General features: G+C 42.2%; 1 protein-coding gene and 2 long non-coding RNA genes across 6 annotated transcripts in view; 1 reads left to right on the plus strand and 2 right to left on the minus strand.

Annotated features, from left to right (window-relative positions):
- The window catches only part of LOC125727429 (NACHT, LRR and PYD domains-containing protein 3-like), a 152,300-nt gene that overhangs the window by 96,085 nt on the left and 41,292 nt on the right, over positions 1-14,923 (minus strand). The gene's annotated exons all lie outside the window — the stretch shown is intronic.
- Positions 202-14,923, plus strand: LOC125727443 (uncharacterized). The gene is made up of 2 exons (XR_007388759.1): positions 202-265; positions 14,805-14,923. It is a non-coding gene; the product is annotated as an uncharacterized LOC125727443 (long non-coding RNA).
- On the minus strand, positions 2,245-4,270 carry LOC125727442 (uncharacterized). The gene is made up of 5 exons (XR_007388758.1): positions 4,214-4,270; positions 3,110-3,162; positions 2,737-2,841; positions 2,480-2,528; positions 2,245-2,394 (listed from the first exon to the last, which is right to left on the minus strand). It is a non-coding gene; the product is annotated as an uncharacterized LOC125727442 (long non-coding RNA).

The raw sequence follows: 14,923 nt of genomic DNA on the forward strand, positions 1-14,923 counted from the left end.
CTGGGTAGCAAGTGTATTTTGGCTTAGAACAAAAAACACAATTTAACATTAGAATGTCTGCAAATTAAGAGTAACACAATAAAAAACTAGTAAGCCGTTCCATGATTTTGTTAAATTTCACCATTATCAATTAAATAATTAAATATATTGGTTTAAAAAGTCAGTGAGAGATTGACTAGCTGTATGAGGTCTGTTAGTGGCCAAGTCAAAAAATACATGGCTGCACTGGACGGTCGCTGCAAATACTAGGATGATTTTAGCAGAGGTTCTGAAATGGCGAAGCTGACACACTTTGACAGGCATCATATCATAGTTTTACACCAACAGGAGGATAACACTTCAATCTCCCAAATTCCTGTGAAAATGTTACTGTGACACAGGCGATTAACTACACACTAATACAATCCAAATCCAAAACACACATGGTAAATGTGTTTTTCTACTCTTACGAGAACTGAAAGCACTTTACAATTCATGCCTCACATTCACCCATCCACACACCGGGGGGGAGGCTGCCATGCAAGGCGCCAAGCTGCACGCCGGGAGCAATTTGGGGTTCAGTATCTTGCTGAAGGACACTTTGATGGGGTCAGTAGAAACCAGGGCTCGAACCTGCAACTCTCTGGTTGCTAAACGATAGCACTACCTCCTGCGCCACCATCTTCCCCAAATGTAAGGAGAAGGAGGTTCCTCGGAGCTCCGAGATGTGTTTGGCTGTAATAAATCTGTAATATAGCTATATGACATAGTTTTTGATAACACCAGCATTTATTTTTTAGGCAAAAATGGCAGGCAGATCAGAACTGGCCAGATTTGATGTTGCAGCTTTTAATGAAAGACAAAACAAAATTTAAAAGTGCTGAAGTTTGAATGATTGTGAGTTTATTCCAGTTGTTGATGTTGATAAGATTGGTTTCCTCATACAAATACAACACACATGATGTTTACTTGAAATGACTGAAAAGTGATACCAGGATCAGGGGGTCAATAAGCTTTTAAGTAATAATGTGGATTGTGCTTGGGATAGAAGCTGCATGTTGTGTTGAAGAAAAGTATAGATTTTCATTTGACAAAATATGCAAATTAAATGCAATAATAATATTAGTGACATTCATCTTTAAATGACATTAATTACATACCTAATAATACTTTGAGAAGAAATGTTTTGTCATTATTATTTTCTATTATCATTGCTTCTTACAGTAAATTATTCTTGATGCCCCCAGTCGGTCGCCCATGTACAGTATGTAAAATATGTGGGTAGGATGCCGGTTAAACCCCCCGATTCACGTGCAGCATTTGATCACAGTTGACCCCATTCATGCTGGGCAGAGTCATCCCGTCTTAGCAGAGTCCTGCTGAAGCTGTCTGTGAGATTATTCTCCAGGACTGTGTGTTTATTTCAGTTATTTTATATTGGGCTCAAGGATTGGTTTCATCATACAAATACAGCACAGATAATGTTTACTTGAAATTACTGAAAAGTAAGTGATACCAGAATCAGGGTGTCAATAAGCTTTTAAGTAATAATGTGGATTGTGCTTGGGATAGAAGCTGCATGTTGTGTTGAAGAAAAGTACAGATTTTCATTTTACAAAATATTCAAGTTAATTGTAATAATAATATTAGTGACGTTCATTTTTAGATGACATTAATTACATAACTAATAATACATTGAGAAGAAATGTTTTGTTATTGTGTAGATAGAAAGACATGAAAGTAATGTGGAAAATCGCCTCTTACCACTGAAACACATTGGGGGTATTAGCACATAGGTGGTGCTAATAATAGTACTGCAGCCAGCCAGTAGGGGGCGCTTGACATGTTGCGTTTTCACCTTTTAGAGACGTTATGGTCTCCATGTTTTTTGCAGTCAGTGCTTTGATCACAGATTTGAAAGCAGTATGCATAATGCATCAGGACTCACACTGAAATTGCCTATATGTGGATATATTATGCAACATGGCTCTGTAGGAATGCTGGTACCTTGGAAACACACATAAACAAATATACCTTATATGTCAGTTTGGATATGGGTGTGGCTGCAACTAGAGAGGCTTGTAGTACGTATTCTGCAAAAATTTTCATAACGGTTGTTGCAAATATTATGTAAAAAATATGACAGAGACTTGAATGCAAACATGGGTTTTGTTGGGAAAATATCAGTTCATGAAATACATTAGTTGAGGAAACTGCGGTTATTTTAACTCTTATTTAATACTATTAAGCACAGACACGTCACAAGGAAAATAAACTATTATTTATAATAATTTATATAGCATGCAATGATTAAACATAAAAAACTATAGCATAGAAAAATTCAATGTTACTATCGGACAACATGGCTATGGAAATATAACAGAGAGCGGTGAGCTGGAGACCAGAGTCTTGACCCTGAGGAGTGAAATAAAATATTTAATTTCTCTGTTGCATCACAAACCTGACAGATACACTACTTGTCAAAAAGAAAAGGACTTACTTCCTCACGCATTTCTAAAAGGATGTTTTTGTCAAATCCCTGCAACTCACTGAAAAACAACAGATCAAATTCACATATTATGACATAAATAAAAATATAATATAGACATATAATATAGACAGTTCATGGTGCATTTTGTAATACTCAAGACACACCAAGGCCATGCAGAGTGCATACTGATAAAAGGGAGGGGAGGGGAAAAACTTCAATACATTCTCTGTATCTGAAGTTGAACAATTCAAGGTGGGCTGTCTTACAATTGTCATGCGCCGCTTGTCCGCTCCTCCCGTGTGCCACGCCCCCTCGTTAACCTCGTGTGGAATCCCGATGTCATTCGCTGTTTCCAGTTGTTTTCATTAGTCCTATGTATTTAACTCCGCTTCAAAATATGTTTCCCCAATCATGTCATTTAAGTCGCTACTTCTATTGTCCCGTGTTCCTAGCTGGTTTCCCCAATAAATCCTTTGTTTCCCCGATTCGTGACGTGACAACAATCAACATGAACACACCACAGTCCACAGAACCAATCTGTCAAGGAACATCCTGCGAAATACAATATAGTACTAACGAAGACATTTGTTACAATTCTAATACAAATGTAACGACAGAAAATGCTGAAATCCACTTTACCATGTTTTTCAAGTATTTTCCAGTGTCCTGGACTTATTCTGTTTGTCAGTTTGCTGCAAATAGAAATTTGGAATTGTCAGGGGCACAATAACTACAGCTTTCCATGTAAACGGGATTAAAGCTCTATGTAGGAATTAATTGACACACAGAAGACCTTTTGTCACATTTGTAAATCTTTCACTGTTGCGCTGCGTCTGGCTGTGAGTGTGACCCAGAGCGTATGACAGTCTCTGCCCCAACTGTCGGCAGGAATGAACTTAGAAATTTATGATTAAAAAAGACCTAACAATACGACTTTAATGTTATACCATTTATTGTACAATATACTATACATATGATCAGGAGCGCACATAACTGCATGGTGCGCAAGTACGCATTCCCCGTACACGCGTGGCAATTCCTTGTTGTAGCAGCGCAAATGCGTATATATTTTATGTGCATTCACGCTATGACAAGAAATTACCGTGCATCTTAACATTTATGTGGCTAATTTGTACTACTTCAGCGACATGAAGGCTAAAATACAGAATGATTTCTTGTCCTAACAGCGCGAATGCACATAAAATAAACACGTATTTACGCTGCTACAAGACATTACCGCGCGTATCGGTTTAAACGGCGAATAAGTACTTTCATACCAGTTATGTGCCCCCTGCATATGATCATTTTTGCATATAAAATAAAGGGCAGACTTACGCAGGGTTGCCAACTTTGGTCAGCTGATTGGCGCGAGATTTTCAATTCGAGACAAGTCTACACACGTATTCACATTTATATAACGGTTTTATTACCTTGTAAATAGTCTTCAGGATTTGCAAACTGCCCAAACACTTTTGATGTAGCCAGTTTTAGGTTTTAAATGGATTAATAGAGATTCTCCATAAGATTTATTGCTGTGTGCGTTTGAGTCTGAAAGCCCGAGTCTCGCGCCAGATGCGTCAGAGTTGGCAACCTGCTTACAGCCGAATCGGACCTACGACCGGTCAGTCGGAGCCGAACGCGGCCGAAAGTCACCGACGAGCTGCAGAGGATCGCATCTTCTGTTATGGTACGAATAGGCGTCCGTGACAACAGCTTGGTTACTTTTGAATCACATGTACTTACCTTCTCAAACTTTTTGAGCATCTGAACGACTGGTTGCATTTTGAAGGGACTTGACGTCTAAAAAAATGGAGAACAAAGAAATCAACGTTGTTAAGATCAAAATTAAAATAACAATCAAGGTTAAAATAACAATGAATGAAGGCGTGATTAAGAAGATGGATGACACGGACAAGCAGCCCCAATCGACACGGAGGGTGTCTGACATGCCGAAGGTAAAGCCCTGGCTTAAGTGACTTTATTAGAACACTTTAATTAGAGCATAAAATGTGTCATATCAATAACCTTTCCTTGTTTTAACAACTGGCTATCCCAGACTGGAAGAGAAGAAAACGACCGTGGCCAGAGGGTTCGTCCGTGGAGCGGGAGGGACAGGCTACCCACGCTGGAGGAAGAAGGAGCGACGAGGAAGAGGCCACAGCTGAAGTTCCTCCGTCGTCCGGACAGCAACGGCTCCTGCGATCTACAACCAGAGAGAGGCCAGGGACAGCGTCAGCATTCCGCCGAGCAGCAACTCCTACAACGAATGCACGGATTCATGGGTTATGGACGGAAACAGAGGACTGACAGAGACATTATTGGTGACGGACTTGTGGGTTATGGCCGGGGACGGAGGGATAATAGAGACATTGTTTAAGTATTATTATATATATAAGATAGGATAAGATAAGATAGGATAAGAGGCTTAGATGAAATATGTTAAGATAGGCTAAGTTAACATATGATAAGATAAGCTAAGTTAAAATATCATTAGATAGGCTAAGTTAAAATATGATAGGCTAAGTTAAGATAGGAGATTTACAATAAAACATATACTTATTTTTTAAACTGTGTCTTTGTAATCTCTTCAGTGTTGTGTCTGTCTTTGATAATTTTGGATCTTTAATTTATATTCGACACTCTCCTCAACGTCAATAAGCAGAGACGGAGGAAGGTACGGTTAAGTAAAGAAAAACAATAAATTATCAAAATTACAGTGTTATCTTATTTTGACGCAGAAAAAAAACATTTCAGTGTTACTATCACCTATGAGTTAATGGCTGCAAATGTTGGTGTTAGAAGTGCCGGTAAATAACGCGGCGTAAGTTTAACTCTGGTGTGTTTCTGAAAAACGCGCCGCCCTCTGCGCCTCATTCAGCGAACGTATAGGAGGCTATTCTGGTAAGTAACAGGTAAAGTTGTCATTTAACGTAATGCTAACGTGCATTACCAGTTAATAAATGTTTTACTATATCACGCACCTTACGTCCTTTATAGTTGTAGTCCGGTGCACTCTGTATCCATGCTAACTAACTAGCTAATGTTAACGTGACGCAGTACAGTCTTGCAGCTTGGGGATTCCCACCCCGGTCCGAGGCCAGTATTCCGCTGGGGGGTGTACGTTGCAAATGCAAACGATCCCTTCATGTTCGTGCGTTGTGTTCGGATGTGAAAATAGAAGATGACTATCAAATTCAATATTTATGTCATATTATACAAGATAAGACTGAAAATAGTTTGCCCTGCATAAGGATGCCATGCAGTCAGAGCATGATCAAGACAGGGTGTGAGTGTGGAAAAATGTAACAGTATTTGAGGGAAGAGTGAGAAGGAGGGAAATGTAGGGAGAAGTAGGTTCCTCGGAGCTCCGAGATGTGTTTGGCTGTAATAAATCTGGAATATAGCTATATGACATAGTTTTTGATAACACCAGCATTTATTTTTAGGCAAAAATGGCAAGCAGATCAAAACTGGCCAGATTTGATGCTGCAGCTTTTATTGAAAGACAAAACAAAATTTAAAAGTGCTGGAGTTTGAATGACTGTGTGTTTATTTCAGTTATTTTATATTGGGCTCAAGGATTGGTTTCATCATACAAATACAGCACAGATAATGTTTACTTGAAATTACTGAAAAGTAAGTGATACCAGAATCAGGGTGTCAATAAGCTTTTAAGTAATAATGTGGATTGTGCTTGGGATAGAAGCTGCATGTTGTGTTGAAGAAAAGTATAGATTTTCATTTGACAAAATATGCAAATTAAATGCAATAATAATATTAGTGACATTCATCTTTAAATGACATTAATTACATACCTAATAATACTTTGAGAAGAAATGTTTTGTTATTATTATTTTCTATTACCATTGCTTCTTACAGTAAATTATTCTTGATGCCCCCAGTCGGTGCCCATGTATGTAAAATATGTGGGTAGGATGCCGGTTAAACCCCCCGATTCACGTGCAGCATTTGATCACAGTTGACCCCATTCATGCTGGGCAGAGTCATCCCGTCTTAGCAGAGTCCTGCTGAAGCTGTGTGTGAGCTTATTCTCCAGGTCTCACTGGCTTTTGTGTGGCTCCCCACACTTCTGTCACAGTAGACAGTCCTGCCTGCCTGCAGCTTAACCAATGAAGCGGCTCTTTCCTTGCATATAATTAATGCAGCAGCTATTTACTTGCATCTATCACTCAGGCGGCTGCTTCCCTGCATGTGACCCACTACAGTGTTTTATAAGGTGTTTCCTTTGCTGTTCTCAGTCTCTGCCCCGATTCCCCAGTTTCTTTCGCAGTTTTTCCTGCCATCTCTGCCACAGCTTCAGCTGCATTGTCTGCAGTCTCTCCTGCACTGTCTGCTCTGGCTGCAGCTCTGCCTCTTTCAGCCCCCCCCCCCCCCCCTCCTATGGCTCCTGCTGCAGCCAAACCCCCCGCAGTTACACCCACTATTCCTACTACTGCTCCTGCCCCTAATGCCCAACTGCCCCAGCATCAGCAGCTCCTGCTGCCCCTAATGCCCCAGCTCACTCTCTCTCTTGCTCTTCTCCTGATCTCAGACTCCCCTGCTTCCTCTCCTCTCTCATCCATCTCTTCTTTTGTCGTTTTCACCTCCATTTCTGCTATGACCTGCAGTGATTTATTTCCGTAATGACTGCTGCCATTGTTTGTCACCATGTTCTCTATAGCTGTCAGCAGCTGTTTAATCTGAAGGCTGTTACTCCTGCACTCTGATTCATCCAGGTTTCCATCAGAGCTTGAAGGTCTTCCTGACTCTTGGCCTGGTTCCTGATCAGGTGTGATGATCTTTGTTCTAACAGCCAGTTCTTCCAGTGTCTGAACAGCCTGTGATTCCCCAGCTTCTCTCCTCTCTATCATCACTTGCTGTAGTTGTTCCATGAGATCTGCAGACTGAGCATTTTTATCTTTTCTGTTCCAGTGCTTAGAGTGAATGACATGGACTCGGCCTCCACACTTATCAACAAGTTCCTTCAGATCCTTGTTCTCCTTCACATATTCCTCAATGGTTTGGTTTTCTTTAAGCTCATCAGCATGTGTGAAGAGGACACCTGTGTGTTTCAGGGTACAATTCTTACTTCAGAAGGTGCTTTGGGAGAGAAACACGATATCAGTTACCATGAATGTTATAGATTTGTGTCAGTTTGACTGAAGACTCATAGCAATGTGCTACGATCAAGCCTGTCAGCAGGAGGCACCGTGAATGTGGTTATAATGAACATGAACATGTCATATTGCTGTGGAAATTCTCCAGTATGACTTTAGCATGTCTTGGGTGCAGCTACTTTATTCTGTCAGCAGATGGCAGTGCAGAGCCACACAAAGCATGAGCGCATGGGAAAGAGACTGACAGTCAGAGGTACTTATTCAACTCATTTTATTACTGAACACAGATATGTCATCTGTCTGCTTATCCAAAGGAAAACCTCATTTCTATACATAGTTTGTTTACCTGAACACTGACAGAAAAGCTTAGATATGCAGCCACTCTTAGCAATTTCACGACAGATGCTTCTGTCCAGCTCAGTGGATGTCAGTCTGGCTCAGGGGTCGGCAACCGAATTGAGAAGAGCCACTTTTCGGAAAAGAAGCCAGAGAATTTTACTGGAAACAAACATTTATTCCAAACAGATTAGCGACTTTTTATACATACCAACGACAGAGTAAAACAATTTTCAATGTTTCATGGACTTTTGAACAAAAATGGCATGTTTGCCCTAATTTTATTAATTATATCATTATAAGCCTATAAATTAAGGAATGGAAATTCACTCAAAAAATGCAATATGCTGTTTATTAAGAAGATAATTCCTTCATATTTTTGCATTATGTGTCTAAAAAAGTTTATGAAAACAGTTGAAAACAGTTGAATTAGATCGAGCCCATTATGTAACTGGTACCCCTCCCACATGTAAACACAGTGACGCGGTACAGCGTTGGTTTGTTGTCTGAGGCTATGATACTGACCACAAACACATTCTCAAATTTCACTGCACCAGTCACAGCATATGCAGGCAGAAAAATGACAGCAAACAACATTCAGCATTAGACTCTAAAACCGTCTGTAATGTCTGTGTTTATCCAGTGGACCATAAACTAAAATAAGCTTTTTATTGCCCAATTTTTATATTAGATGAGACTAAAAATTGAGAAATATCTATATGCACAAGTAGTTTTTCCTGATAAGGATATCAAGACTGTCAGCATTTACACATCAGATTATGACATATCTGAGTAGCCCAGACTGTCCGGAAAACAAAGCCATACAGCATATGTGGCTGACTAATGTACATACAGTGTCCATCCATCCACATGTGGGTCATTGTTGCAGGGGAGCCTGGGCCCATCCCAGCCAGCACAGGGCAGGGGTTCACCCTGGGTGTGACGTGCATCAGAAATACAAATTTAAAGTGATCGAGATATTAAACAGTCTGGGACATTTAGAATATTACTGTATATTTCCAAAATTTAATGATAAATTAAGCTTTCTTTTGCTTTGAGAAATTTAAACAGAAAGTTATAACTCTTTTCTGTTATGTTTCAGTGTGAGCCTCTTTTGTCTGTGAATATACTTTGACCCATCGACTGTATAAAACATGGACACTTGTCTGCATACACACAGGTGCATCCTGCCATTCTGACACTATTCTTTGGTAAGTTTTATATTTACAGAAGACATAAAAATGACAGGGCTGAATTATTCTGTTGCCGGCCGGGGGGTTGGGTTTGATTATAACCACCACCAACTCTTATAACAGAACCATGTCAGGACACTAGGGGGCACTAAAGCATTGGGTAAGGGGAGATACAGGAAAAGCAGAGGATACAGAAGTAAAAGGCTGAGTCTGAATGCATCTGTGGTCGTGGTCTGTTGGAAATTCTAAGATTCACAGCAGAATATTTTACATGGGGTCAGAAGATCGGCAGCAGGAGCCCGTGAGTAGAAAACCAACATTAGTTTGAAGGTCAGAGGAAATACTGAGAATCTGGCAATACTAGGGCCTGCTACAGTAAGTGAGGGAGCTGGCCAGCTTACAGATGCGTTTCCAAGAGGGGAGCAAAGAAAATAACATGAGAGGTGGAGCAGATATTTTCAGTAGAACCTCCAGGAAGCTTCAATTTTGACAGGCCAAGCAGCTGGACTTAGTGCCTACGATGATCTGAGTGATTTCGAGGAGCTTCAGGAATATCTAAAAAGACTGAGGAAGACCATTCAACTCGCTGCTGTACATGACTGGGGAGAAAAGCAATGACACGCTGGTTTTGTCTGACGAACAGAAATAGTTTGCAGAGACATTTACATTTACATTTACAGTATTTGGCAGACGCCCTTAGCCAGAGCGACTTACATAAGTGCTTTAAGACGCTGCGATGAATTTTTCCGATACTAGCTCAATAAGGACCCAGGCTATGAATACCATCTATCTGAACACTGTTGAGAAAGTGCAACAATAATTTTTTTTTTTTTTTGTACACATACACACACACGGAAAAGAGCTGAGTAAGAATACAGAGTACTACTTCAGGTATTTCTGAAAAAGGAAAGCTTTGAGTTGTCGGTTGAAGACAGCCAGCGTTTCCGCTGTTCGGACATCAAGGGGGAGTTCATTCCACCAACTAGGCGCCAGGACAGAGAAGAGCCGAGATGTGTGTCGTCCTTGTGCCTTGAGGGGTGGTGGGACCAGTCTAACAGTGCTGGAGGATCGGAGAGATCGGGGTGCAGTACGGGGTGTGATGAGGTCTTTTAGGTAGGATGGTGCCAGACCATTTTTGGCTTTGTATGTGAGCATCAGTGTTTTGAATTTGATGCGGGCAGCTACAGGAAGCCAGTGGAGAGAGCGTAGCAAAGGAGTGGTGTGGGAACTTTGGAAGGTTGAAAACAAGTCGAGCAGCTGCATTCTGAAGCAGTTGGAGGGGACAGATGGCACGCAGTGGTAAACCCGCTAGAAGCGAGTTGCAGTAGTCCAGGCGTGAGATGACGAGGGACTGGACGAGTATCTGGGTAGCCTGAGTGGAAAGAAATGGACGTATCCAAAACCAAAAGCCCTGGCTGAGTATTTTATTATTAAACACATTATAATATATGAGAGAGCAAATTTTAACAGCCGAAATCAACAGGCAGGTGAATCAGCAGTAAGTTGTATTATAATATAGCGTTAGCTGAGGTGGCATCACCATATGCACTGTCAGCCCCTGGACATGGAGCTCTGTACACATGGAGGTGAGAGTCAGCTTGGCAGCAAAGGGCAGCCACCTGCAGTGGCACCTATGGAGCTGGGAGTTAAGGGCTCTGCTCAAGGGCCCAGAGACATGTGGCTGTTCTGCCAAAGCCAGGCTTGATCGAGCAACCTTCCGACCTTCCGAGGCTTAGCCCGCTCTGCCACATATTAGGATCTGTGTGGACCTAACAAGACTCAATGGAAGTGTCTGCTGAAAGAGGCACATACTCCCAGCTGTGGATGACACACTTGCCAAACTGGACGGGGCAGTAGCGTTCTCCAAACGGGATGCCTGATCGGGATTCTGGCAGATACCCTCATATAAAGACTCCGAGCCCTTGATGACCTTCATTACTCTTCTTCAGCGGGTACCATTTAAACAGACTGCCTTTTGGGATCACCTCGGCACTTGAGCACTTCCAGCTGAGAATCTCTCAGATTGTTTCAGGCACACCTAGAACAATGTGCTATACTGATGACATTTTGGTAATTTGTCAAAGACCAGAGGGAGCATGACGATAGGCTATGCAAAGTTCCCCAGAAGTTTGAGAATGCAGACCTCTCTCTAAATGAACACTGTGAGTTCAGAGTGAATGAAGTGAAGTTCCTGGGACATAAAATAAGCGCTAAAGGGACTGAGGTGAATCCCGACAACATTAAAGCCGTTATCAACATGCCCAAACCTCAGAGTACTGAAGGAGTGAGACGCATTGTGGGGATGGTGAACTACATTGGCAGGTTTTCTCCCTGCCTGCCCCCAGCCAGATGGAGAATACAGCCCAGTGATGTACATGTCTGTGTAGGAGTCTGACTCCCAGTGAAACCCGATACGCACTGATCAGAAAAGAGAAACTCCTGTGTCAGCAGATGCATCGTCATACAGCCTTGGAGGAGGGCTAATGCAGAGGCAGCCAGATGGAGAATACAGACCAGTGATGTACATGTCTGTGTAGGAGTCTGACTCCCAGTGAAACCCGATATGCACTGATCAAAAAAGAGGCCCTTGGTGTGACACGGGCCTGTAAGTGAATGATCATATGTCTCTTGGGATTGGACGTCACGGTGCATATAGACCACAAACCCCTGATCTCCTTCATAGGTTCTTGACCACTTGATGACTTTCCTCGAGGAACTGAGACTCAGATTGGGGACGAAGAGATTCAAATACAGAATCATTCATGTTACAGGATAACAACAGGTGGCAGCTGGTGTGTAACCACAAGCTCCACTCGGATCCGAGACTCAGATTGGGGACGAAGAGATTCAAATACAGAATCATTCATGTTACAGGATAACAACAGGTGGCAGCTGGTGTGTAACCACAAGCTCCACTCGGATCCGAAAACACAAGGGAGAGTGACACACTGGAAAGGGAGAGTGACACACTGGGAAGGGAGAGTGTGGAGTCCATATCGATCATGTCATGGAGCACATACCTGTGACAGAAAGAGTTTTTTTGTCTCTTAATTCTTGCAATTCCATTTCACATTTTCTCAGCTCGGGGCGGCATGGTGGTGCAGTGGTTAGCACTGTCGCCTCACACCTCTGGGACCCGGGTTCGAGTCTCCGCCTGGGTCACATGTGTGCGGAGTTTGCATGTTCTCCCCGTGTCGTTGTGGGGTTTCCTCCGGGTACTCCGGTTTCCCCCCACAGTCCAAAAACATGCTGAGGCTAATTGGAGTTGCTGAATTGCCCGTAGGTGTGCATGTGTGAGTGAATGGTGTGTGAGTGTGCCCTGCGATGGGCTGGCCCCCCATCCTGGGTTGTTCCCTGCCTCGTGCCCATTGATTCCGGGATAGGCTCCGGACCCCCCGCGACCCAATAGGATAAGCGGTTTGGAAAATGGATGGATGGATGGATTTTCTCAGCTCAGTGTTTTTCTTGGGAGGAAACATGTGCTGATTCCAAAGTTTTAATTTTCTGTTCTAGTTCTGTCTCGAGAGCTTTTCCCTTTTTCCTTTTGTCTGCTGAATATGAAATTATTCTACCTCCAGTTACAGCCTTTGACGTCTCCCAGAGTCTGTAAGCAGAGATACCAGGCAGGTCATTTGTTTCAATAAATGTTGTCCAATCTTTTTTAATAACTTCTAAAAATAACTCTAGTAATGATGTATTCAGTCTCCACCGTGTAAAAGGTGGTGCACTAACTTTTACAGTGACCACATTTTTCTTAAGACGCCTTAAGGCGACGGTTGTTGTGCTGAGCAGCAGAACGTTTCATAAACATCTAAATTAAGTGCTTTTACAGCCTGGTTCTCAGTGCTGAGATCAGCTAGATTCCACAGACGCTCATCTGCTACGGCTGATCGCTGGTGATTTTTTACAAGTTTCAATGCTGAAAAGCTGCGCTCACAGCCTGCAGTCCTCACTGGGAAAACAACAGCAATCTGACACAGAGGATAAAGTCCAAAGAAGACGTCCTTAAAGGAGCCAGGATCCTCACTAACTCTGTCAGGCTGGATGGCTTCACTTTACTATCTGCTCTGTTTCTTTCCAGTCTTTATATCTGCTGTATCTCACTTTCCAAGCCTTGCAGATCAGAGCCACCTGCCTGAGCCACTAACAAAAGCAGCTGCTCCTTTTAGAGTCGCTGTCTGATGGCTTAGTGCTTGTATGCTGCTCATTATGTTACAGCTGGAGTTTGAGAAGCACCTGTCCATCTCCCTCATCATGGACTCCATGGTGGGAATAAACGCTCCTTTTCTGAAGGCGTCTTTGCTGTTAGCATGTCTTTGCTGTCCAGGTGTAGATGTGACAAGACTATCATGTGGTGTGCTTGAGGTGTGTTTGGTTCTTTTTGGTTTGACAGTGGCAGAAATGCGGCGATCACTGCATGTTTCAGTCACTGTACCCCACAGCTCAGTAAAGCTGTCCTCTTTGCGATGTTCTCCAAAGGTCTGTCTGAGGGTGTCAGTGAGGTCGGCTGCTTTGCTAAGATCAGCCTTAGGTGAATGCAGCTTGTCTGGCAGAAACTTTGCTTGACCGAGCACCTTTCTGAACACTACAAGGAGCCCTACAAAATTCAAGTCAATCTGAGACTGCAGTCCTCTTGCCTCTGCAGCTCTCTGGGGATCGGCATCATCTAAAATCTCACCTGGCAGCCTTAGTACAGCACTCAGCCTCTCCATAAGGTTTCTACACGCAGCACGGCAGCAGGCCCATCTAGTCTCACTGAGCCTTTGCAGTTCCCCTGGGCCCCACTGAACATTTATTTCTGAACATCCAGCCATTTCTTGTGAATATATGAGCCTGACATGATCACACACAGTCTTTCCAGCAAAGAGAAGAAAACATGCAGCTACAGGGACATTTTTCACACAGTCAACAATGACAAATGCAAACAGTGTGGGCTGCAGTGAACATAAAATGCATATCTGGCAACCTCTCTAACTCCTGTTTGGACCCCAGAGCATCTGCCACTCATGACCTTCACTGCTTTGGCCACCAGCTTCTCTCTGTATTCCAGCCCATACTTATCCAGAAATAGAATAGAATAGAATAGAATAGAATAGAATAGAATAGCTACTTCATTGTCATTCAGAACATAAACTGGCTGGTTAGTGCACATCAGAGCAAAATTACGTTGCATTGACTCATCATCGGCCCAGTAGAGTGTATAAAAAAAATATAAAAAGCGGAATTAACATAGAATATGCATAAAAATATATTAACAGCACTATAGCAGCAAACACCAGTGTACATCGCCGTTTCAGACATATTGCAGTAGACAATTAAAAAAAAAGCAATTCTTGAAAGTGAACAAAAGGCTTAGAACAAAAAACAATTTAACATTAGAACGTGTGCAAATTAAGAGTAACACAATAAAAACTAGTAATAATTTCTTCTGTTTTCTAAAAAGTTACTGATATCTAGTTGGATGGCTAGATGAACACCGCTTCAGTTCCCAAACTTCTCTTCAGGGGCACCTCAGCCGTTCCATGGTTTTGTTAAATTTCACCAACAACTGAATTAAATAATTAAATATATTGGTTTAAAAAGTCAGTGAGAGATTGACTAGCTGTATGAGGTGTGTTAGTGGCCAAGTCAAAAAATACATGGCTGCACTGGACGGTCACTGCAAATACTAGGATGATTTTAGCAGAGGTTCTGAAATGGCGAAGCTGACACACTTTGACAGGCATCATATCATAGTTTTACACCAACAGGAGGATAATCTAAACATCATTTTCTTTGCCTGCCTAAGACTTTTGCACAGTTCTGTA

The sequence above is a fragment of the Brienomyrus brachyistius genome, unplaced genomic scaffold (genome assembly GCF_023856365.1).
Source record: "Brienomyrus brachyistius isolate T26 unplaced genomic scaffold, BBRACH_0.4 scaffold97, whole genome shotgun sequence".
In the NCBI taxonomy this organism is placed as follows: Eukaryota; Metazoa; Chordata; class Actinopteri; order Osteoglossiformes; family Mormyridae; genus Brienomyrus; species Brienomyrus brachyistius.